Source organism: Rhinopithecus roxellana, chromosome 4 (genome assembly GCF_007565055.1).
Source record: "Rhinopithecus roxellana isolate Shanxi Qingling chromosome 4, ASM756505v1, whole genome shotgun sequence".
NCBI classification, from domain to species: domain Eukaryota; kingdom Metazoa; phylum Chordata; class Mammalia; order Primates; family Cercopithecidae; genus Rhinopithecus; species Rhinopithecus roxellana.
This window is the reverse complement of record NC_044552.1, coordinates 7,960,157-7,986,874: the sequence shown is the minus strand read 5'-3', so window position 1 is coordinate 7,986,874 and position 26,718 is coordinate 7,960,157. Positions and strand designations below refer to the sequence as shown.

Below are 26,718 nucleotides of genomic sequence, written 5' to 3'. Positions count from 1 at the left end.
AAGTGGGCTGGGCTTGGTGACTCACGCCTGTAATCCCAACACTTTGAGATGCCGAGGCGGGCAGATCAATTGAGGTCAGGAGTTCAAGACCAGCCTGGCCAACATGGCAAAACTCCGTCTCTACGAAAAATACAATAATAAGCCGGGGATGATGGTGGGCGCCTGTAATCTCAGCTACTTAGGAGGCTGAGGCAGGAGAATCGCTTGAACCCAGGAGGCAGAAGTTGCAGTGAGCCAAGATCATGCCACTGCACTCCGGCCTGGGCAACAGCAAGACTCTGTCTCAAAAAAAAATAAATAAAATAAAAACATAAGAAACATTAAAAAAATGAAGTGGTCATCAGTTTCCTGGCTTGAGGACTTCCACAACTTTCCTGATCAGGTCAGCACAGGAGGTGTGATTTAAGTTGGTTTCAAAGCTAATGTACAAAAATTCTGGTTCTGGAGTGATGTGAATAGTTCCATAAGTGCCATCTGATTTCGTTCCTTTCATTAACAGCCCAGAAGGATTGAACAGTGTGGCATCAATGACAGAACCTGGTGTCAGGGCACCAATTCCAGTCTAAGTGACATCCTTTGTAGTGACACAGTCTTTCATGAGAAAAAATCTTCCCTTAACTGCTTGGTCACACTCTCTCATCAGCATTTCCAGGGTTTGATCTGGCTTACTACCCCACTCTCTGGGAAATCTGAAATATGTAAGTACCAACAGTCAGAATTTACATGTCTCATACAATACACTGCTCCATTTGGAAAAATTGCATTAAGAAACTCAATTTCTTTCTGAAAATCCCAGGTACCTTTAGTGGGAAGGCTTCATGAAATCCTTAGGAAAATAAAGGAAGCTTTGAATTGAGTCAAATCCATTGTCATCCCTAGCAAGCTTCAAAAGGAGAACCAGTGCTTTCAGCAAGAGGGTGGTACCACATGTCTTCATAATGAAACATCTCTACCGGGCACGGTGGCTCAGGCCTGTAATGTCAGCACTTTGAGAGGTCAAGGCGGCAGGAACACTTGAGTCCAGGAGTTCGAGGCTACAGTGAGCTATGATTGGGCCACTGTACTCCAGCTGGGGTGACAGAGCAAGACTTTCTTCCCAAAACAAACAAACAAAATGTATGCCCCCATTCAGATCTCAGAATGGTATGAAAAGCCCCAGATCCTTGGTTTGCATTGAGTTGCTTCCAGGAGAACCAGACCTCTAGCAGCTTCTCGGTCTCTTAGGAAAAATGTGCAGCTCCCAGTGAACAAACCAACAGCCACAGAAAATCAACTAAATTAAACCTCTTCTCCTGCCATAGCTGCCACTGCTGCTGCAGATGGTTTCAGCTGTGTTACTAAAGTTCAGATTTTTTTTTTTTTGCTCCAGTTTTATATTAATTTTTTTTTTTTTTTTAAAAAAGGACTCATGAAATTTTCCCAGCTTTTTGTGAGCCCAAGTTGAATGTGAGTCTCTTGGAAATAGAGGCAGATACAGTTTAGTCTCTGGTAATCCACTGCTTTCCCATTAGAGAGAGTAGGATAAGCACTAGCTAATGTTTCTGGCCATATAATGTAAGCCCATCTGAACCATTTTTAAGCATGCAGTTTAGTAGTGTTAAGGGTATTCACATTGCTGTGAAACTGATCTCCAGAACATTTTTATCTTGCAAAACTGATACGTTATACCTGTCAAACAATTCCCCATTTCTCTCTCCCAGCCCCTGTCAACCACCATTGTATTTTCTGTTTCCGTGAATTTTAGGTACTTAATACAGATGGGATTCTACAGTATTTGTCTTTTTGTAACTAGCCTATTTCACTTACCATATGTCTTCAAGATTTATCCATAATGCAGCATGTGACAAGATTTCCTTCTTTTTGAAGGCTGAATAATATTCCACTGTAGGTGTAGAATATTTCTTGTTTATCCCTTCATCTGGCAATGGACATTCGAGTTGTTCCCACCTTTGGTTATTGTGAATAATGGTGCTCTAAACATGGGTGTGCAAATATTTCTTCAATGTTCTGCTTTCAATTCTTTTCGATATTTACCCAGAAATTGAAATGCCAAATCATGTGGTAGTTCTATTTTTAATTTTCTGAGAAATCTCCATAGAGTTTTAAATAGCAGCTGCACCATTTGTTCTCCCACCAACAGGGCAGATAGGTTCCAATTTCCCCTTATTCTCACCAACACTTGTTATTTTCTATGTGTGTGTTTTTTATTATGGTAGCCATCCTGATGGATGTGAAGCAATATCCCGTTGTGTCTTTCATTTGCATTCTCTAATGATTGGTGATATTGAACATCTTTTTATATGTTTGCTGTCTATTTGTATATCTTCTTTGGAGAAATGTCTATTCAAATCCCTTGCTCATTTGGATTTTTTGTTGTTGAGTTGTAAGAGTTATTTACAGATTCTGAATATTAAACCCTTATCCACTATGTAATCTGCAAATATTTTCTGCATTCCATAGGTTGCCTTTCCACTCTGCTGATTGTTTCCTTTGATACACAGAAACATTTCTTGGGTATGACACCAAAAGCACAGGCGACAAAAGTAAAGATAAACAAATGGGACTAGAGGTGACTTAAGAAAAGAATCTACCCAGTCATCAGCCTATGCACACTATCAGTCTCTCTATTGATCTACTCCCCCACTCTGCCTCACACAAACAATCCATTGGTTCTGACAACCTCTAGTCTCTAAATTACAGCGAGCTGACTTACCACCCCCTTTCTTCATTGCTACCATCTGAGAAATTGGGGCTTTCCAGAGCCAGCTTTGGAGACAGTTCCTAAGAAGTTGCCTGGTTTGAGTTATCCTTTGCCTAATCTCTTGTATCCGGCCTACACAACCAGAAACATTTTCTCTCTTGCAGTGGCACAGAACTGCTTTTTTGTGTGAAACAGTTGCTTGAAACTCAACAATTAATGTGTGTCACCCTGCTCTGAGTACAACACTCTTTCTTATTTTACTACTATCAGGAGACACATTCATTTAATATTGAAATTTATGATATACTTAGAAAAACAGCACAGTACACTTTTGGATCTTTTTAACTTTTTCTGTTAGAGTATTGGCTGCAGCAGATTTTTGTCAGCATTTAAATTAGTCTTTAAAATATTCTATTCTAAAATGAATTATCTCTCATGATATTTACCTAAATTTATCAAACATACCAAAATATGCAACTTCAGCAACAAATGTTGTGTTCCAGTCCCATTCCTCACATTTGTAGGGACTAAGAATACAAACAGAAGTTCACATACCATATGACTATTTAAAATTATAAAGCAAGTTAACACACTATTGTATGAAATATGTACAATCGATTTGCATTATTCTCAAATTCTGTATTTGCTAATTTGCTTACTAGCTAAAATTCATTTGGAATCCCAAAATCAGCTCTTGAGTCACTGTTGCGGACATTCACAGACTGTAAGGAAGGCAAACATTTTGAGTTGCCAATGCGATGTTCCCAGCTGAACTGAACAAGGCGAAGCTCTGCTTCCTCCTTTCAGCTGTTACCTAGTAAATGGGTGTCCTTTTTATGATCTATTTAGTGTCACATGTTTCAAGTTTTAGTGCTTTTTTTTTTGGTAGTTTTGCTGTTTAGAATGACCCCAAGTGTTGTGCTGAAGTGCCAGACAGCAGGGTACTGGTCCACCGCCTGTTAGGAACCGGGCCTCACAGCAGGCAGTGAGTGGCCAGTGAGTCAGCAAAGCTTCATCTGTACTTATGGTCACTCCCCATCGTTCGCATTACCGCCTGAACTCTGCCTCCTGTCAGCTCAGTAATGGCATCAGAGTCTCATAGGAGCACAAACCCTAGGGTTCACCCTATGGTGAACTGTACATGCGAGGGATGTAGGTTGTATGCTCCTTATGATAATCTAATGCCTGATGATCTGTCACTGTCTCCCATCACTCCCAGATGGGACTGTCTAGTTGCAGGAAAACAAGCTCATGGCTCCTACGGATTCTGCGTTATGATGAGTTATATAATTATTTCATTATCTATTACAATGTAATTATAACAGAAATAAAGTGCACAATAAATGTAATGGGCTTGAATCATCCTGAAACCATTCTCCATCCCCCAGTCTGTGAAAAAATTATCTTCCATTCAACCAGTCCCTGGTGCCAAAAAGGTAGGGGGTCGTTGCCATACAGTGCCCCTAACTGCAGGGAGGCTGTGATGAGCTTTATGGAGAACATACAATGGGCATCGCTCAGACATGAGTGATAGTGCTGTTAACCCTGAGTTCCACATTAATGAAATCAACAATGTATGTTAAATAAGGTGTCTTTGAACAGGAACAGTTTATGAACTCATCAGTTGATAAAAATGCTGTGACCAGGAACTAACCATGCATTTCCACAGGGCAATTGTCTAGGATTTGATAATTCAGTGTTCCCTGTGACTTTATAGGACACAACTACCAAAATAAAAAGAACCAACTGTACTGGCCTCCTACCATAAGAAACACACATTCATAAAGACACAAGAAAAGAAAATGTGCAAAGTCATAGTTTTTCGATGACTAAAAATTATCTTCTAAAATATCAAAAGAAATATCAAAGAAAATAGGCTTTAATTATCATCACGGATGTCCTGGTGTCCTGTGAACAGGTTGGCCATGTCTGGATGAACTGTAAAGAGACACATAGTCCGTCCGGGCGCGGTGGCTCACGCCTGTCATCCCAGCACTTTGGGAGGCCGAGACGGGTGGATCATGAGGTCAGGAGATCAAGACCATCCTGGCTAACACAGTGAAACCCCGTCTCTACTAAAAAAAAACTTGCTGGGTGTGGTGGCGGGTGCCTGTAGTCCCAGCTACTCGGGGAGGCTGAGTCAGGAGAGTGGTGTGAACCCGGGAGGCGGAGTTTGCAGTGAGCCGAGATCGCGCCACTGCACTCCAGCCTGGGCGACAGAGCGAGACTCCTTCTCAAAAAAAAAAGACACACAGTTCTTGAGGTATTGTGTATATACTCCATATTTTTTTTCTTGCCTTCATTTCAGCAAAGACACTAATAATGTTGTGATAGTAAAGATTTCCATTTTCACGATATTGATTCTTCCTATCCATGAGCATGGTATGTTCTTCCATTTGTTTGTGTCCGCTTTTATTTCACTGAGCAGTGGTTTGTAGTTCTCCTTGAAGAGGTCCTTTACATCCCTTGTAAGTTGGATTCCTAGGTATTTTATTCTCTTTGAAGCAATTGTGAATGGAAGTTCATTCATGATTTGGCTCTCTGTTTGTCTGTTACTGGTGTATAAGAATGCTTGTGATTTTTGCACATTAATTTTGTATCCTGAGACTTTGCTGAAGTTGCTTATCAGCTTAAGGAGATTTTGGGCTGAGACAATGGGGTTTTCTAAATATACAATCATGTCATCTGTAAACAGGGACAATTTGACTTCTTCTTTTCCTAACTGAATACCCTTGATTTCTTTCTCTTGCCTGATTGCCCTAGCCAGAACTTCCAACACTATGTTGAATAGGAGTGGTGAGAGAGGGCATCCCTGTCTTGTGCCAGTTTTCAAAGGGAATTTTTCCAGTTTTTGCCCATTCAGTATGATATTGGCTGTGGGTTTGTCATAAATAGCTCTTATTATTTTGAGGTACGTTCCATCAATACCGAATTTATTGAGCATTTTTAGCATGAAGGGCTGTTGAATTTTGTCAAAAGCCTTTTCTGCATCTATTGAGATAATCATGTGGTTCTTGTCTTTGGTTCTGTTTATATGCTGGATTACATTTATTGATTTACGTATGTTGAACCAGCCTTGCATCCCAGGGATGAAGCCCACTTGATCATGGTGGATAAGCTTTTTGATGTGCTGCTGAATCTGGTTTGCCAGTATTTTATTGAGGATTTTTGCATCGATGTTCATCAGGGATATTGGTCTAAAATTCTCTTTTTTTGTTGTGTCTCTGCCAAGCTTTGGTATCAGGATGATGTTGGCCTCATAAAATGAGTTAGGGAGGATTCCCTCTTTTTCTATTGATTGGAATAGTTTCAGAAGGAATGGTACCAGCTCCTCCTTGTACCTCTGGTAGAATTCAGCTGTGAATCCATCTGGTCCTGGAGGCTATTAATTATTGTCTCAATTTCAGAGCCTGATTATTTATAGATTCAATGCCATCCCCATCAAGCTACCAATGAGTTTCTTCACAGAATTGGAAAAAACTGCTTTAAAGTTCATATGGAACCAAAAAAGAGCCCGCATTGCCAAGACAATCCGAAGTCAAAAGGACAAAGCTGGAGGCGTCACGCTACCTGACTTCAAACTATACTACAAGGCTACAGTAACCAAAACAGCATGGTACTGGTACCAAAACAGAGATATAGACCAATGGAACAGAACAGAGTCCTCAGAAATAATACCACACATCTACAGCCATCTGATCTTTGACAAACCTGAGAGAAACAAGAAATGGGGAAAGGATTCCCTATTTAATAAATGGTGCTGGGAAAATTGGCTAGCCATAAGTAGAAAGCTGAAACTGGATCCTTTCCTTACTCCTTATACGAAGATTAATTCAAGATGAATTAGAGACTTAAATGTTAGACCTAATACCATAAAAACCCTAGAAGAAAACCTAGGTAGCACCATTCAGGACATAGGCATGGGCAAGGGCTTCATGTCTAAAACACCAAAAGCAATGGCAGCAAAAGCCAAAATTGACAAATGGGATCTAATTAAACTAAAGAGCTTCTGCACAGCAAAAGAAACTACCATCAGAGTGAACAGGCAACCTACAGAATGGGAGAAAATTTTTGCAATCTACCCATTTGACAAAGGGCTAATATCCAGAATCTACAAAGACCTCAAACAAACATACAAGAAAAAAACAAACAACCCCATCAAAAAGTGGGGAAAGGATATGAACAGACATTTCTCAAAAGAAGACATTCATACAGCCAACAGACACATGAAAAAATGCTCATCATCACTCACCATCAGAGAAATGCAAATCAAAACCACAATGAGATACCATCTCACACCAGTTAGAATGGCAATCATTAAAAAGTCAGGAAACAACGGGTGTTGGAGAGGATGTGGAGAAATAGGAACACTTTTACACTGTTGGTGGGATTGTAAACTAGTTCAACCATTATGGAAAACAGTATGGCAATTCCTCAAGGATCTAGAACTAGATGTACCATATGACCCAGCCATCCCACTACTGGGTATATACCCAAAGGATTATAAATCATGCTGCTATAAAGACACATGCACACGTATGTTTATTGCAGCACTATTCACAATAGCAAAGACTTGGAATCAACCCAAACGTCCATCTGTGGCAGACTGGATTAAGAAAATGTGGCACATATACACCATGGAATACTATGCAGCCATAAAAAAGGATGAGTTTGCGTCCTTTGTAGGGACATGGATGCAGCTGGAAACCATCATTCTTAGCAAACTATCACAAGAACAGAAAACCAAACACCGCATGTTCTCACTCATAGGTGGGAACTGAACAATGAGATCACTTGGACTTGGGAAGGGGAACATCACACACCGGGGCCTATCATGGGGAGGGGGGAGGGGGGAGGGATTACATTGGGAGTTATACCTGATATAAATGATGAATTGATGGGTGCTGACGGGTTGATGGGTGCAGCACACCAACATGGCACAAGTATACATATGTAACAAACCTGCACGTTATGCACATGTACCCTAGAACTTAAAGTATAAAAAAAAAAAAAAAAAAAAAGATTTCCACATAGTTTGTTCTATGGTTAGGAATAAACCAAAGAATTAAAAATGTGATTGTGTGCAATATATACAAAATATAAATATATTTTTATCTAAGAGCAAATTTAAATAAATACTAAAATTGAAAATTTTAAATTATTTATTTTTTAATGTTATCTTTCTTCCAAAATAGTGAGTTTTCTATTGAAACTAAGAGAAAAAATAGAAATTGTGTTACATGAAGTCAAAATGTATAATAAAAGTTGTTACATAGAAATTATGATTAATAAATATGAACTTTTAAAATAAAACGTATTTAAATGAATTAACATTTTAAACTTATTAAGTGTTTTAATAAAGCTCTTCACAATTCTAGCTTTCAATATTTCATCTAGTTGCCAACATAAAGCATTGGTATCACTCAAGTAACCTCTAGATCCACATATAAATTTAAAATAATATGATTGTTTAACATAGTAAAATGCCTCCTAGCTACTATGTGCAACTATTGAAAATACCTTGCTAATTCCCAAGTACCTCCAGAACCATAAACAGGAGGAGAAGCAGGAAATGAATGCTGGGCAACACCGAGAAACAGTATTTTGTTGTGCAAGAGTAGAAGTATTGGGCCAGGCGCGGTGGCTCATGCCTGTAATCCCAGCACTTTGGGAGGCCAAGGTGGGTGGATCATTTGAGGTCAGGAGTTCAAGACCAGCCTGGCCAACATGACGAAACCCCATCTCTACTAAAAATATAAAAATTAGCCAGGCGTGTTGGTGGGCGCCTGTAATCCCAGCCACTCGGGAAGCTGAGGCAGGAGAACTGCTTGAGTCTGGGAAGTGGAGGTTACAGTGAGCCAAGATCGGGCCACTGAACTCCAGTCTAGGTGACAGAGAGAGACCCTGTATCAGAAAAATCAATCAATCAATTAATAAAAAAGAATAGAAGGATTTGACACATTAATTAATTTACCTTCTCTGTCTCCCAAATGATCTCATCACTTAAATTTTCCCAATACTCTGGAGTCGTGCTTTTGTCTGTGCTGACAGCAGGGATGCAACCCCCAAATTTCCATAGCATTCAGATGCAGTCATTTACTGTTTCAAGGACATTAGACAAAAATGTTGAGAAGCGTATCCCTGGGCCATAAACAATGTTAGTTATTAAAAGGGATATTTGAGATTGAGCTGTGGCAGATCTGGGCCCTGATTCTGAGCCCAGTGTCTAAGAAGGTGCTGAGTACTCCTAATAAGGGTAAGAGGGGCTGCATTGAGAAGGAAGGTCTTTGCAAGCATTCCCGATCTCACTGGATCATGGTGCACATTAGGCCATTGGCTGGACACAGCTACATGGACGCCTGGTGACCGTGGCACGGTGCACTGCATCCAAAGTACCTGCCTGGGTTGGCTACAGCTCTGATCTGAATTAAACCCTTTCTCCTGGCTGAAGCTGAGTTTCCTGCTATCAGCATAGCAGAAGCCACTTGCAGCCTTAAGTATAAAATGAGGTAATATTGTGAAATGTTTAATGTTGTCCATGTGATTCCTGGAGAGCATCTAACTATGGATTCCTATTCCGTTGACTGGCCAAGATCTACTGAGTTAAAGAAACCTTTTGAATTAAAGAAACACTTTTATTTACTTTTTTAGTAACTGACTGACTCCTTCTACCTTAGACAACCAATTTGTCTTTGTTTTCTAAATGTAGCAACATACACTCTTTCCTAGGGCTCATCACATTAATGGCAGCAAGAACAACAATAAAGGCGAGCGTTTCTGGAATGCTTCCTAAGTGCCAGGTACTGTTTGAAACACTTTAAATGTGTGCACAACTTTGTCCTTATAGCAAGCCCAATAGATGGGGACAATTTTACCAAAGAGGAAACTGAGGCACAGAGGAGTTGAAGGGACCTGTCAGAGTAAGGTTACACAGGCGGTCTAACTCCAGTCCATGTTCTTCTGCAATTTGCTACATGATAGTATGGGAAATGAAGAAATGGTACTTTTTACGTGCCATAGACATGCTTGGCTTATTTTACGGAAAAAATAGATTTTCCTGCAAATGGGTTGAAAATAATACATATCAGAAAAAGCACTGTTATGTGTTCACTCATTGCTTTTCCTTCTGGGAGATGATGCTGTTGTCGATACCATTAATACCAGAAGTGTTCTTCTATTTAGAACTCCTTACTGGCATTTTTTAAATAAAAGGCCTCAGGTGTTCATGTAGAAAAGGGAACAGAAGAAAGAACTCCACGCAACCCATGACTGCTCAAAAATCTGCAAAGAACCTACAAACCTCAGGAATGTGTTTGCAATGCCCCAAGTGTCACATTTCACTGGGCAGGAAACAGTTAAATAATTTCCCCCAAGGTCACCCCTAATGTCAGTAGAAGAGCTGGGCATGGAGCCCAGGTCTCTGGCTCCCCTCCCTGAATTTCGGGAGGCAAACTACACTCTGACATTTAATCAGTGAGACATTTTGTTTGTGTTTAAGCATTCCCTCTCAATATTTGCAACCCAAACCTTGTAGCATGGAGTCAGTGCCTGAGAAACTGGGAAGAAAATCTGACCCAAAGCCAAACTGCCAGTCCTAGATGCGGGAAGAATATAGTTAAATCTAGCCATGTTCTATAAATGATGCCATTCAAAAATCATCTCTTAAGACTTTCTCCTAATTCCCAATGTGAACACAGGTCAAATTACATTATGGTAGATGTGGTCATTATAATAAGATTCCTGATCCTCAGCCAATGGCCCTCTCTCTATTTCAAGCAATATTCCTTGCAACCAAATTCTAGGACATTCTCTGAGAATTTGCTACAGTGGGATTTGATCTGTACCCTAAAAGGGTACCATTACACATCTCAAAGAGTGGAAGGCATGTGATGGATGGCAACCGTCTATTAACAGGAGGTTGTACTGCACGGTCTATTTTTCAGAGCTCTGAGCACTGAGCCAAGATTAAAGCAAGAGAGCTGTCATGAAGGATTGGTGTTTTAGGCCTGAGGCTACTTTGGTTTCATCTTGTCTACAATTATGGAAAGGCCTACATCTTGCTTTTTCTGGGTGGAAGAACAGACTGAAAAACGTTTACGTGCTTTACAAAACATCTCCATTTCCCTCTTGTTTTTCACCCCCCGGCCCCCATCCTGGCTTCACCTTGGAGATGATCCTGTCAATTCAGTCCTGAAAAAGAACTTTCTTTCGGAACAGCTTCTTCCTGGTGCTCTCCCTCCTTGACACTGGCTAAGGGTCCTCTTTGCCTCCAGAGAATGGGTCCATCTTCCCCCACCAAGGAGACCGTGAGAAGAAACATGGAGACACAGGAGGCTTCAGGTAATCTCATATTGGAGTCTTCTTGTTGCATCTCTTTGTTTTCACATAGACTGTCTGCCAGGTTTCTGACTCTTTGTATCCCAGGAACCTTATCTGGAGTCTTCATCACTGCCTGACTTGCCTTTGGGCCCCAGGATACACCTTCCTGGGTCTATGGAAACTCACTGAGCCCTGAAAGACTGGTGGACTTTCTCATTCATCTGATTCAGAGTGAATGCATCTTGTGTATGTGAAGTCCCAGACTGGGCCACTCTTGGTATATGCTGTCCAATCTTAACACAGTATTAGTGAGCAGGAACCACCCATATTAGAACATAACGAGAAATCCCGTCATGGGCTCGATGATCTCCCTGTCAATGTGTGACCGTCACTCTGTGCCAGACTCCTCTGCCTGACACCGCAGAGCCCACTAATGTGTGCTCCATTGTATGGAAAGCATGCTTTAGACTGTCCCTTCAAAGCTCCTTTGTAGTCCTTTAGAGATTGTTTGAGTGGCCTTCCCTGGAGTGTTCTAGTTTGATTCTCTGTGTCTTCTCTGTTGGATGGAAGGTCAGTCTGTAAGTCTCCAGAAGCATATGCTGTGTTTTTCATTTGAATTTTCTATTAACAACACAGCTCAGACAATTTGCTGCCCAAACATGATAGAATTAAGTAAAAGTTTAATGTTTCCTATTAGCCATATGATTCTCATCTACTAAAAAAGATACCTATATTAGTCCTTTTTCACACTGCTGATAAAGACATACCCGAGACTGGGCAACTTACCAAAGAAAGAGGTTTAATTGGATTTACAGTTCCAGTGGCTGGGGAAGCCTCACAATCATGGCGGGAGGCAAGGAGGAGCAAGTTCCGTCTCACATGGATGGCAGCAGGCAAAGAGAGGGAACTTGTGCAGGCAAACTCCTATTTTTAAAGCCATCAGATCTCATGAGACTCATTCACTATCACGAGAACAGCACAGGGAAGACTCACCGCCATAATTCAATCACCCCCCCACCAGGCACCTCCCACAACATGTGGGAATTATGGGAGCTACAAGGTGAGATTTGGGTGGGGACACAGAACCAAACCATATCAATACCCAAATTGTTCATTCTGGGAATCTCTCTGTGGTGCCCTTGTGTGTATCCTTCCCTCCCTCCCTCCCTCCCTCCCTCCCTCCTTCCCTTCCTTCCTTCCTTCCTTCCTTCCTTCCTTCCTTCCTTCCTTCCTTCCTTCCTTCCTTCCTCCCTCCCTTCTATCCTCCCTTCCTTCCTTCCTTCCTTCCTTCCTCCCTCCCTTCTATCCTCCCTTCCTTCCTTCCTTCCTTCCTTCCTTCCTTCCTTCCTTCCTTCCTTCCTTCCTCCCTTCTATCCTCCCTTCCTTCCTTTTCACAAATTGAATGTCACCTACTAGTCAAGTACTGAGAGAAGAGTCATTTATGATACTAGGCAATGAATGCTATAATAGGAGCAAATATGTGGTTATATTTGAAAGACCTCATACTTTTTAACTTAAAAAAAATTAATGTTAATTTCATAAGAAAACATAATTACTTGTTTAAATCATGATAAATAATTTATCTTAGATAATTCACATTCTCTGTTATGTTTATTAAGTATGCTCATGGGCTGATTGAATTAAAAGTTGCTATATTACAGGCCAACCTATTGCTCAGTAACAACTGAAAGTAATACATTCATGTACATATGTGTATATCCTAATAATTTATACAATTTTATGTCTACAGACTATGTTTATCTATTTATATATACATATGTCTTTACCCTAATATTTAGAAAGAAACCAAACCATCGTTAAACCACACATATATAAAGATAATTATAAATAGGTAGATACATAATGTTCCTTTGAAGGTCACTACCATAGCCTCAGTAATCATTAAAATGATTCAGTTAATGCTATTTGTTAAATGCTCCTGATTCTGACAGCACATCCAAAGTGCACTCATCAGTAATCAGAAGTTCTGGATGACTTTGCCAAGGTGGTGTCGTGGTATGTGGCGACATGGATGGTGGAATTTGACTCTCAGTCTTCTGTGTTGATCAATAAGCTAGAAAAAGGGTATATATATATTTATTTATCTAAATAAGGACATGTTATATATATTTGTACATATAATTTATTTATATTTGTGTTTCTATATGTGTGTGGTTTTAGTGACTTTTCTTTTATTGTTGCTATTATTTGCTTTGTTTTTTTTTAAATTATACTTTAAGTTCTAGGGTACATGTGCACAACATGCAGATTTGTTACATATGTATACATGTGCCATGTTGGTGTGCTGCACCCGTTAACTCGTCATTTACATTACGTATATCTCCTAATGCTATCCCTCGCCACTCCCCCTACCCCACGACAGGCCCTGGTGTGCGATGTTCCCCTTCCTGTGCTTTGTTTTAAATAAAGTTCATTCATGAGCTAAGCAGTGCATCCAAGATTGACTCACCTAAATGATGTTGTAACTTTCAGCCAAAAGAGCAGTCTTTACATTTTCCGAATTCATTTTCTTGTTTTTCTTCAATGTGTGGGGTTTTTTTGGAGGCCAGGGTAAATAATAGCAAATTGAAACTTTGTATTTATTTGTAACTTTGTATTTGCATTTATTCCTCATAAATACATTATTTTAAAAAATCTAAGCATCCAGTAAACATTGGAAATAGTTCAATATTATCATTATAAATGTGGGATTTATAAGAAAAGAAAATGTAATTACTTATTTAAATCATCATACATAATTTATCTATTTATTATAGATGATTTATAATTTACTATATGAATTACACTTAAAGCAATCTTTAGCAATTTTTAATAGTCTAGCAGTTGTAATACTTCATGATATCTAATTTTATATTTCATAGAATAAATAGCATTAATCATCTGAAAGTATTTAAGAAGAAAAGTTAAAAAGAATTTGAAGAGAAATGTAGTACTTTCTGAATAAAGGGTTTATTTAATGTTTCCTTTTTTCCTTTTTTCATGATTTTTTACTATTATCAAGGTAGTATGCTGTACACAAATATTAATATATTTTATAATGAAAACGTTTCCAACTCCACTCTTCCCCACACCCTCAGAGAACATTCATATTGCTAAATAACATATTTTCTCCATAATTTCTTGATTTATCACTTTTAGGCCATTTTCTCTTGACTTTCTATTACAGTAGATCAGGACCTGGCTGTCTTACATAACCATCACCTTCCCTCCACTCTTCTCATTTCCCAATAAAGATAAAACAAAATGTTTGTTTAATCAATATTCAGCAATTACAGTATCTTGCTTCTGTAAATACTGCTTATTTCTGAGCTAAGATTATATTTTCTTACTCAGACCACTTTTGGGGATTTTTTTTCTAATGGTGGTGATAATCACCTTACACTTTTATTGCTTAGTTTTCTGTGTACCTAATTCTTCACCAGGGCTCTAACAGATTCAACCATTTGTTCATTCAACAAATATACTACTAATGTCTCTATGTTGGGCACCATTCTAGGGTCTACAGATTCATCTGCAGACGAAAGAAACAAAAACCTCTGCTTTTTGACAGTTTACATTCTAGTGGGGGAAACGTCAACAATTTAAAGTAACATAATGACTTAGTATTATTATTTTTAGAATATGAAATGTCCTCTGGGAAGATGTCACACAGGTTACGGATGGAGACCAGGGCAAGTCAATGACTCCAATGTTCATACTCAGTAGGGGTGGGAAAACCAGGAGTGCTGAGGGAGGGGCTACAATTTTAAATGGGTTGGCAGTATGGGCCTCATTGAGGATGAAAGTGAAAAGAGTTAAAGGAAGTGAAGAAGTGAGCCAGGTAAGTGTCAAGGGCCGAGGCAGGAGGATCGCAGGAGGCCAAGAGTTTGAGACCAGCCTGGGACACACAGTCAGATTCCATTTTTACAAAAAAAAAAAAAAAGAGAGAGGAAAGAAAGAAAGAAAGAAAGAAAGAAAGAAAGAAAGAAAGAAAGAAAGAAAGAAAGAAAGAAAGAAAGAAAGAAAGAAAGAAAGAAAGAATTGCAAAAAAGAATGGCAGCATGGTCCCATATCCAGGGAATATCTATCTAGGGCAATGTGGGCCCTGAGGAAAGGGCATGCTAGGGTGTTCAAGAACCCACAAAGGGGCAATGATTGCCCAGACAGAGTGAGGGAGAGCGTCTGGGGTCCATTTTGTCAGTCTTTATAAAGACTTTAATTTTTATCGTGAGAGGCTGAAAGGTTTTGTTTTAGCTTCAAACAAAAGTCGTTTCATCTGAAGACAATGAAATCTGCCTTTTATCTTAACAGATTATAGCTGCATCCAGTGGGTTTAATGGATAGATAATAACCAGTCTATATTAAAAGTGGCCCAAAGCCCCAAAAGTTCCAGTGTATGCCATACACGAGATAAGTAGCTCCAGTGGGAATAGCTGAATCATTCACCCATGCATGTCTTTCCATACTGAAGTTGACATCCCAGTTCCCAGTTATCTACCCTAAGTGCATGGCCTCCAATCTGATGTCAACATCACATACGTCATTTCTCTCCTGTCTTTCTGGAGGATGCAGTCCCAGACATATGTACAGTTATTTTCTTTTCAGCGCTGACCCTGAACTTACTCTTCATGATGGAACTCATCAAAGCCAAATCATACCCTTCAAGAAGCAACAGTGATGAAATGTGTTTCAGACTGCCCTTTAGAACAAAACAAAAGCTGCTTCTCTTAATGAGGTAAACCTTTCTCCAGCTCCCTTGCTTTAATTAGTGCTACTACACATATTAAAAGCTGTTTGAACAGGACGTAGAGTCAGTGTCACATAAATATAGAATCAGGACGAGACCAGCAGAAAGGTATAGCAGCAAAAATATTTGCCTTCTAACTTTTCAACATTTTGGTTAATTCAACAAGGAATCTTTGCAGGGTATTGTCAGAAAAATGCCAAGACTCCATCAAATGCTACCTCCATCTCTGCCACTCCAGTTAACCCCTACAATCCTGTGACCACCCACTCATGATTTGTAGATCAATTACTCCAGCTTTCAGAAGATTAATATAGGTTGGTTTCACAAAAGTAAGTATGTGACAAGGTGGGCTGCAACAAGAATCAGCAGTTCTGGTTCTAACCCTTGCTCTGCTAAGGAACGGAGCCCTCTTTCCATCTAGAAAGCAGGGTATGGTTGACTACCCTCCCTCCAAGCCCACAAAAGGACAATCCAATTGTTTGCCCTGAATACTATGAGCTTCTGTGACCACACTCTCAGGGACAAGCTTAGGACTTTATGTTTTCAAAACAATTAGTCCCATTGACTCCTGGGAAAGAGGTTATTTGTGAGGCGATTTGCAGAAAGGAAAGATTTGTTCAAAATCAGTAGTATGACAAAGCACACTGAATGCTACAACTCAAATAATCATATTACTTATTTCAAACAGAAGGCATTTCAGTGGCACTATACATTGTCCCTGGATAACCAGGAGCTTGCTTGTCTAGTGCTCTGAGGTACTGACAGAATTCTTGATTATAGTTCAGTCAGAAATAACTTGTTCTTTCCCAAGGCCAAGACAGGATGTATACACACAATTATTTCATCCAGCCAAACCTTGTGGAATTCTGTGCTAACAAGCCTTCCTTTGCAGTTCCCATGTCGCCAGGTGTACCACGAGGACCTTTGCTGTTAGTATTCGCTCCCTAATGACTTTCGAAAAGTTGTAGCTTTAAGAGACTTTGTCCTTTAATTGAGGCACAATTATCTTCTAGTATTAGACCTAAAAAAAAAAAAAAAAAAAAATACCTGACAATGAATTGAAGTGAAGGTGGTCACATCTTGGGCTGATTGCTGATGTTTTAAAGGGAGATCAGAAGTGCTGTATACTTATGCCAATTCTGCTTTGTTGGAGGCTCCATAATTTTACATGTTATCTGTTCTAGAATCCTTATTATAGTTTTGATCCAAAACCAAAAAAAAAAAAAAAAGAAAAGTAAAAGAAAAAGAAAGGAAGGAAGGAGGGGGGGGAGGGGTAGAGAGAAGGAAGAAACGAAGGCAGGAAAGTGAGAAAGAAAGAAAGAAAGAGAAAGAAAGAAGGAAGGAAGGAAGGAAGGAAGGAAAGAAAAAGAAAGAAAGAAAGAAAAAAAAAGAAAGAAGAAAGAAAGAAAGAAAGAAGACGAAGGAATGAAAGGAGGACGGAAGGAAGGAAGGACCTCCCTTCCTCCTTCTTCCTCCTTACTTCCACCTCCCGCTTCCTTCTTTCTCCGCCTCTCCGAGAGAGAGAGAAAGAAAGAAGGAAAGAAAAGGAGATTGATTTAGAAACCAGAGCAGACTGACCATTAATATGTAAGAGACTCTCCCCGATGTTTCTCCGGGTATCTATCACAGGGTCAGTGGAAGGCAAGGTAGTGTTGGCCCCTGTCCAGAGAACTCATTCCTGCGAATCTTGGAAAATATGTTGTTATAACAAACTTATTGTATATCAGAAACCCCACTATGAAGGGTTAATTCAACAGTCCTTTTACAGAGGAAAATACTTGAGGGCAATTTGTAAATCCTATAATGTCTCAAAAAGGAGGGTACCCAGCAAAAAATTTTGCAGTCCCTGTGTTTTAGAAATAATGTGATTCTCAAAGGTAGCCCATAATAGAAACCACCAAACAAGAGTTGTCCAGCTCCCCAGGGCTTAGGGTGATGGGGCAGAACCGTTTAATTCAGAAATCCCACTCCACAATTCAGCAGAAAAACACAGACATGTGTCCTAAGAAATAAACGAAGGACATGAGGAAATCTCTGGTTCTCTTGTCTACCCTAAAAGGTTCAGATATTTGGGGGTTTTAGCACAGCCTAGTTTCATAAATAGTAGACTAGGAAGGTTTGCTCAACCACTGAAGACTACCTACCGTGCCTCTCTCTGATTACCGTGGATTTGATGTTAAATGTTTCATGGGATTACCAACTGAAAAACTCTTGACTTCAGAATCACCCAAAGCTTTCACTTCCCGTCTCAAGTCCCAAAACGCGTCATGAACTCAACCCTGAACCCAGGTGACAGGCTGCATCAGAGAATTTTGAGGACGTTTCTCTCTAAACACAGGCGGATTAGAAAGCAGAGCACCTGCAAATAGATTAATGAACCTCGGCATTGCCGGAGTTGTCAAGACCAACTGTTGAGAATTCCCGTGGAGTGAAGGAGGATGTGAATCCGGCTCTGAGTAGATATCATCACCTATGCTGTCTGACTTCCTGCTCACAGGTTTTGCAGCACACTTGGGCTTTTACCCTTCAGCTCAACTGTTTGGTGGCAGTTGGATTGGGGGTGGTTGAGAGTATTGTTTAAAATGCCTCTCTTCGTGGGCAGAGGCCTTGGTGTGTATTCTCGGAGCTGTCTTAGCCATAGAGTGCTTTTTGAAAAATTCATCACACTCGATTCATGTTTATGTACCAGGAAAGGAAGCAGTCGGCTTATGTTCTCAGAAAAAGAACTGGAACTGGTCACTTACAGCATGGCATTTTGGTGTTTAATAGTCATGAGACATAGCAAAGAAGAAAAACAGTAATAACATCTTGTGCTCTAAATGCAGAACCTCTTAGGTCCAAACTCTCAAATCCTTGCTATCCTGATGACCTGCATGAAGAACATTTTCAGTGTATTCTAGTGTCAACCTCTGATTGAAATGTATGATACAAACAGAAAGTGCATGTATTGTAAGTGTACACTCCGTACATCCTTATGAAGTGAACGCACCCATGTAACCATAATAAAGACCAAAAACCAGGACACTATCAGCACCCAGAAACACCACTCATGCCTTTTCCAGTCTAGCCCCTCAGGAGTAACCACTACTCTGGCTTCTAACACCTGGGATTCTTTTTGTTTGTTTTGAACGCTACACAACTGGAATCACACAATATATACTCTTTTTGCATCTGGCTTTTCTCAAGTATGTAGAGATTGTACAAATATGTCCATATTAACAAGCCTTTTACATCATTGTCCTGTTGACAAGGAAATCGTTCATCTGCAACAGTTTGCTAGTGCAGTTTGCTCTCTTCACAGTGAGTAAAGACATTCACATGGGAAATAAATGTATACATGGCTGCGTTATATGCTTCAGCCTGCCAATAAGCACGTCCGGTTTTTAACAGGGGGAAAGGAACTTGCACGGTGCCTTTTCCAAAGGAGTAAGATAACATGAGCTTTGCTATGCAACGACAACAAAAAGCTGAACAGCAGGAGGATGAGTTGGGAAATTTCACTGTCTGAGCTAAAGCATAAAGCTAGTGACATGCACAAGAAAGTCAGATTTAGTGGTTGAATGTTGATGTTTCAGAATGGAAAATTAGAGCTTGATGTATAATTGCAGGGAGAGCTGTTTCCTACCACTTTATTTTAGTGTATTCCCAATAAACAGGCTACTCCAGGTGATATCTTACTTCCTGCAGTTTGTAGCTGGCTTAATCAGACAAGTGACTTTTTTAGCCTCTGGTCAAGGAAGGGACAAGCATCATCATCATCATAATAAAATCATCTTTCATGCCTGAGCTGAACTAAAACAGTACAACTTTGTCACTAATGATAAAGCAAGGCAAAGGATTTAGAACAGTCAGAGTCATAATTGCAAGTTGCAAAATAATTAAATGTTATTGTGGTGTGCAAAAAATATTTAGGAGCCAGCTTTACAGCAAATGAATTATGGGATTTTCCAATCACATGCACATGAACAACATATGTAATTGTAGATTTTTTTGACCATGCATCAAGCCTAACAACTTGGTTCCAAGTGAATCAAGCACTTGTTTGAAAGAAATATAATCAAATATGGATTATTTCAACAACAGCCAAAGAGTTTCTTCCTGAGTTCCCTGCCGGCAAAAAGCAGGGGATTTATGCCACTCATTTCTGAGCAAACCACATTCCTTCAACGTGGCTGATCCCTCCCAGTCTAAACATTATTTTTTAATGTGAAACCCTGCAATTAAATCTTCCTCCCTGAAAAAAAGGAAAGTTCACTGAGCAGAGAAACCAACTGCATACCCCATTGAGAAGACTGTGATGGTAGGGAGGAGTGTTTTCTGTGGGAAGACCCACTGATGGGACGAAAACAGAAGTACATTTTGGGGGGAAGAGAAGAAGAAAATGCTTGTGCACATCTGGGGATTTCATGTATTCAAACATACACTCAAGGGTGTGTGTGTCTGTGTGTGTGTGTGTGTGTGTGCATGAACTTGTGCCTGAGAAACAGAAAACACTGCTAATACTCAAAATGTTTTTTATGACAAGGATCAAACTTAAATAAGCTTCGCTGTTGATCATATTCCTTTTACTCATGTTTCGCCTTGCTAAGGAGAGGCTTTACTAAGGAAAGCAATGGATTTATTAGTGAAATAATGAAGTGATTCATTGAATTGAAAATGGTGTTTCACAAATAATGTTTCACAAATAAGATTTTCCCTTCTTGAGAATCTTATTTCCTTCACATTGAGCCAGGGTGGCTGTCTCACAGAGGGTCACTTTGGAAGAGGTCCAGAAATGCACTTTTGCTCCTGCCCATTGCATTGATAATAGCCAGGGGATGCTTGGGAACAAGGCCTACCCATTAGAATGTAGTAAGTCTCATAAATATTATACATGTTTATGTCACCTCCCAAAAATATGCCCTCATTATCTTACTAATTTAGGGGGCCTAATTCCTCAAATTAGGGTAATTTAAGACAAACTATCTCCAGAATATCCCACAGTTGAAATATGTGCATTTTTCTCCCACTAGACATTTATTAGGCCACCAGGTATATATGGGGCCAAGTACAAGGGAAAGGAAGAGAATGCATCAATTGAGTCAGCCACAGTCTCACCTCCGGGAAGTCTTTTTAGCTGGGAAGTGACCTGATTTTGTATGTTAGAAAAATCACCATAGTGGCAACTTAGAGGCTAACTGGGGGTTAGGAGAGGTGAAACATGGAGATTTGGAAAGCTATTGTAAGAGTCCAGGCATGTGAGGATGAAGGCCTTGTCTCAGGTAGTGTATTAGTCTGGTTTATGCTGCTGATAATACATACCCGAGACTGGGCACTTTACAAGAGAAAGAGGTTTGATTGGACTCACAGTTCCACATGGCTGGGGAGGCCTCACAATCATACAGAAAGCAAGGAGGAACAAGTCACATCTTACATGGATGGTGGCAGGCAAAGAGAGAGCTTATGCAGGGAAACTCCCATTCTTAAAACCATCAGAACTCATGAGACTTATTCACTATCACGAGAACAACATGGGAAAGATCTACCCCCATGATTCAACCATCTCCCACTGGGTGTCTCCACAACACGTGGGAATTATGGGAGCTACAAGATGCAATCTGGGTGGGAACACAGAGCCAAACCATATCAGGAGTAATTATTGGAATAGGGGCTAAGGTAAGGATTTGTGACATTCTATAGCCTACACTGTTCATTATGGTAGCTACTAGCCACATGTGCCTACTTAAATTTAAAATTTTAATTTTAATTCATTAAAATTGAATATTAAATATATTAATAGCATAAAAATTTCATAGTCACACTAGTCATATTTCAAGGACTCAATAGTCAAACTTAACTAGTGGCAACTTCATTGGACTGTGCAAATATAGTATGTGTCTGCATTTGCAGAACATTCCATCTACAAAGGCTATGTAGAGTTGCATTCTTTCAGAAATTTATGATTAACTGTGAAGGTTGATGACATTAAAATTTGTAATATTAAAAAGGCATGAATTTGAAACATACTGTGGATTGATACGTGGGAGATAGTTACTTGGCTACTGGTGAGCCATGCTGTCCCTGCCCCCACCAGAATTTTCATATCAATGATACTCTGTGATGATCAAATCATTCTGCATAATGCATGTGTCTGTGTACATAGTGCTACATATTATATAGTATGATGTATTATATATCTATATGTCCATCTATTTAATGTATCTATTCCTATAACTAGGTCTAGATGTATAAAGTACTTGGTGGTTGTGTCACCAGCTGACGGTGCCAGCTCAGATCCTCTGAAAATTAGATGCCAAGGTGAGATTAGGTTTGCATGAGGTACAAGTCTATGAAGAAGAAAGGGAGGAGAGCAGCAGAGGAGGCAGGTAGAAACTTTGGACCACGGAACAGTCATGACACCTGTGAAGGCGAGGAGGGGGATGGACATCCATTGAGTAGGAAGAGTCTTAGAATGTTCCAAGAAAGTGTCAGGAAAATTCCACAAACAGTTTGCCAGGCTCATTTGGAGTCTTCGAGTCAAAGTCACCAAGTAGAGTAGTCCTGAGTATCTCAGAAATGGTCTGCATTCATTTCGTGGTTTGGCTCTGTGATCTATCCAGATCTCATCTGTGTTATAATCCCTACAATCTCCACATGTAGAGGGAGAGACCTGATGGGAGATCCTTGGATCATGGGGATTTCCCCCATGCTGTTCTTGTGACAGTGAGTGAGTTCTCACAAGATCTAATGATTTTATAAGGCAGTTTCCCCTGCTCTTGCTCATGCTCTCCTGCTGCCATGCAAGACACGCCTGCAATCAAGTTGGTTTTATCCCTGGGATGCAAGGTTGGTTCAACATATGCAAATCAACAAACGTAATCCATCATATGAACAGAACCAAAGACAAAAACCACATGATTATCTCAATAGATGCAGAAAAGGCCTTCAACAAAATTCAACAGCCCTTCATGCTAAAAACTCTCAACAAACTAGGTATTGATGGGACATATCTCAAAATAATAAGAGCTATTTGTGACAAACCCACAGCCAATATCATACTGAATGGGCAAAAACTGGAAGCATTCCCTTTGAAAACTGGCACAAGACAGGATGCTCTCTCTCACCACTCCTATTCAACATAGTGTTGGAAGTTCTGGCCAGGGCAATCAGGTAAGAGAAAGAAATAAAGGGTATTCAATTAGGAAAAGAGGAAGTCAAATTGTCCCTGTTTGCAGATGACATGATTGTATATTTAGAAAACCCCATCGTCTCAGCCCAAAATCTCCTTAAGCTGATAAGCAACTTCAGCAAAGCCTCAGGATACAAAATCAATGTGCAAAAATCACAAGCATTCCTATACACCAATAATAGACAAACAAAGAACTAAATCATGAGTGAACTCCCATTCACAATTGCTTCAAAGAGAATAAAATACTTAGGAATCCAACTTACAAGGGATGTGAAGGACCTCTTCAAGGAGAGCTACAAACCACTGCTCAGTGAAATAAAAGAGGACACAAACAAATGGAAGAACGTTCCATGCTCATGGATAGGAAGAATCAATATCGTGAAAATGGCCATACTGCCCAAGGTAATTTACAGATTCAATGTCATCCCCATCAAGCTACCAACGACTTTCTTCACAGAATTGGAAAATAATACTTTAAAGTTTATATGGAATCAAAAAAGAGCCCACATTTCCAAGACAATCCTAAGCCAAAAGAACAAAGCTGGAGGCATTAAGCTACCTGACTTCAAACTATACTACAAGGCTACAGTAACCAAAACAGCATGGTACTGGTACCAAAACAGAGATATAGACCAATGAAACAGAACAGAGCCCCCTGGAAACAATACCACACATCTATAACCATCTGAAGAAACGGGGAAAGGATTCACTACTTAATAAATGGCGCTGGGAAAACTGGCTAGCCATATGTAGAAAGCTGAAACTGAATCCCTTCCTTACACCTTATATAAAATTTAATTCAAGATGGATTAAAGACTTAAATGTTAGATCTAAAACCATAAACATCCTAGAAGAAAACCTAGGCAATACCATTCAGGACACAGGCATGGGCAAGGGCTTCATGACTAAAACACCAAAAGCAAAGGCAAAAAAAATTAAAATAGACAAATGGGATCTAATTAAATTAAAGAGCTTCTGCACAGCAAAAGAAATTACCATCAGAGTAAACAGACAACCTACAGCGTGGGAGAAAAACTTTGCAATCTACCCATCTGACAAAGGGCTAATATCCAGAATCTTCAAAGAACTTAAACAAATTACAAGAAAAAATCAAACAATCCCATCAAAAAGTGGGTGAAGGATATGAACAGACACTTCTCAAAAGAAGACATTTATGCAGCCAACAGACACATGAAAAAATGTTCATCATCACTGGCCATCAGAGAAATACAAATCACAACCACAATGAGATACCATCTCACACCAGTTAGAATAGTGATCACTAAAAAGTCAGGAAACAACAGGTGCTGGAAAGGATATGGAGAAATAGAAATACTTTTACACTGTTGGTGGGAGTGTAAACTAGTTCAACCATTGTGGAAAACAGTGTGGCGATTCCTCAAGGATCTAGAACTAGATGTAGAACCATTTGACCCAGTGATCCCATTACTGGGTATATACCCAAAGAATTATAAATCATGCTACTATAAAGACACATGTACATGTATGCTTTTGCAGCACTCTTCACAATAGCAAAGACTAGTAACCAATCCAAATGTCCATCAATGATAGACTGGATTAAGAAAATGTGGCACGTATACACCACGGAATACTCTGCAGTCATAAAAAAGGATGAGTTCATGTCCTTCGTAGGGACATGGATGAAGCTGGAAACCATAATTCTGAGCAAATTATCGCAAGGACAGAAAACCAAACACCACATGTTCTCACTCATAGGTGGGAATTGAACAAAGAGAACACTTGGACACAGGGTGGTGAACATCACACACCGGGGCCTGTCGTGGGGTAGGAGGAGTGGGGAGGGAGAGCATTAGGAAAAATACCTAATGTAAATGACGAGTTAATGGGTGCAGCACACCAGCATGGCACATGCATACATAAGTAACAAACCTGCACATTGTGTACATGTACCCTAGAACTTAAAGTATAATTAAAAAATAAATAAATAATAATAATAATTTTAAAAAAGACATGCCTGCTTCCCCTTCTGCCATCATTTTAAGTTTCCTGAGTCTTCCCCAACCATACACAACTGTGAGCCAAGGCTCTTTTCTTTATAAAATACCCGGTCTCTAGCAGTCCTTTACAGCAGTGTGAAAACAGACTAAAACAATTAGTATCCCCATTGTGCTGGGAGTAGCCCATGGGAAGCACGGCCTTGGAGTGTATGTAATGGTGAATCCAGTGGGTGACAGCTGGGGCCATCAAACACTATTCTCATCATGGGAAAGACCTGAACAGCACTCAAGGGCTTCCAAAATAGTATATTTTGTATTGCTAGCACTTTATGTATATGTAATACATGATAATATATATTTATAATATTTTGTGTATATAATACATGATACTATAAAATAATTGAAATATAATTTATAATATGCTGCATTTATAATTCTTATGTATTCAAGAATTGGGGAATTCTTACTTGATAACCCAACACTTATGAAAATCAATAATATTTTGTAATTAGGTAGTAGAATCAAAACAACTTAATGGGGACATCTCTACTTACAGAAAGATGGAGTAGAAAATTTTTTTCTATACCTTCCACTAAGAACAGCTAAATTGCTCCCTGACCCTGGGCATTATACATGAAACAAACCTGAGAAGTCTCTGAAAGGTGGAAAGAAGGCAGATTAGCTAGGAACCTCAGAACCTTAAAAACGATATGACAGCGAGTTCTCTAGGTTTTCTATTTTCCCCATATATCCTGAATCAGGTATAAAAAAGCCAATAACCTTGTAATGTCCACAAACGCAGACCAAACAAAGCCCAACAAAATCCTTCTGTCTTGAGCCAAAGGATCAGAAATGGAACAGTCTAGCAAGAAGGAAAGTTTTTAGAAAAGTAAACACTACATTGTAGCCAAGCACCACAGTGGGGTTAAAAGACCCTGTGGCCACATTCCCACTTACACCAGCGAAGGCTAAGTTGAGAACCTAGACTTCCATCCTTATCAAACTGTAAAAAGGCTCCCCAATCTCTTTGCCAGGTTGAGTAGAGAGCCCAGACTTCCATTCCCAATGAGCAGTAACGAGTGTCTGCCTTGAGGTGTCAGTGTAGACCATGTGGGAGCCTAGTCTTCCACCCCAATCAAGGGGGTGGAAGTCCAGGCACATCTCCTTCCTGATGAGGTGGTGCCTGCGAGACCTTGTGAAGAGTTGAGAATTTCACCACCACCAGTAGTAATGAGCCAACCCTCCATCATGGTGTCAGTAGGGATCACATGGTGAGTGGTATTGAGGCACTCCTATGCCTCCCAGCCAGTATATCAAAGAGGTATATCTGGAGGCCCAGGGGAAGCCAGAACTCCCATCACCATGGCAGTAATAAGGCATCAACAGAGGCAGAGTGGTGAGCCTGGATATCTGTTCCCACCTGCAGTAACAAGGGTATATCTCTCTTCTCCTCCCAAAGTGGTAGCAGAACAAGACCACTAAAATACAAAGTTTAATAAGACCTACAGTTTCATAAAATAAGGCTCAATATGACCAGTTTCAATCTAAATCACTCATACCACTACTCCTTTAAAAAATACAAATAATAGATGCCGACACTGAAATGAATGGGGTATTAGAATTGTTTGACAAAAAATTTAAAGTAGCTGTCATAAAAATCCTTTCAACACACAATTAAGAATATACTTAAAACAAATTTAAAAATAGAGTCTCAGCAAAGAAATAGGAAATATGAAGTAGAACCAAATGGAAATTTTAGGACTGAATATACAATAACTGAAAATTTTTAAATGCTGTAGATGAA

At 39.7% G+C, this 26,718-nt stretch overlaps 1 pseudogene; it reads right to left on the bottom strand.

Annotated features, from left to right (window-relative positions):
- Positions 1-340: 340 nt before the first annotated feature.
- The window catches only part of LOC104657374, a 50,384-nt pseudogene continuing 24,006 nt past the window's right edge, over positions 341-26,718 (bottom strand).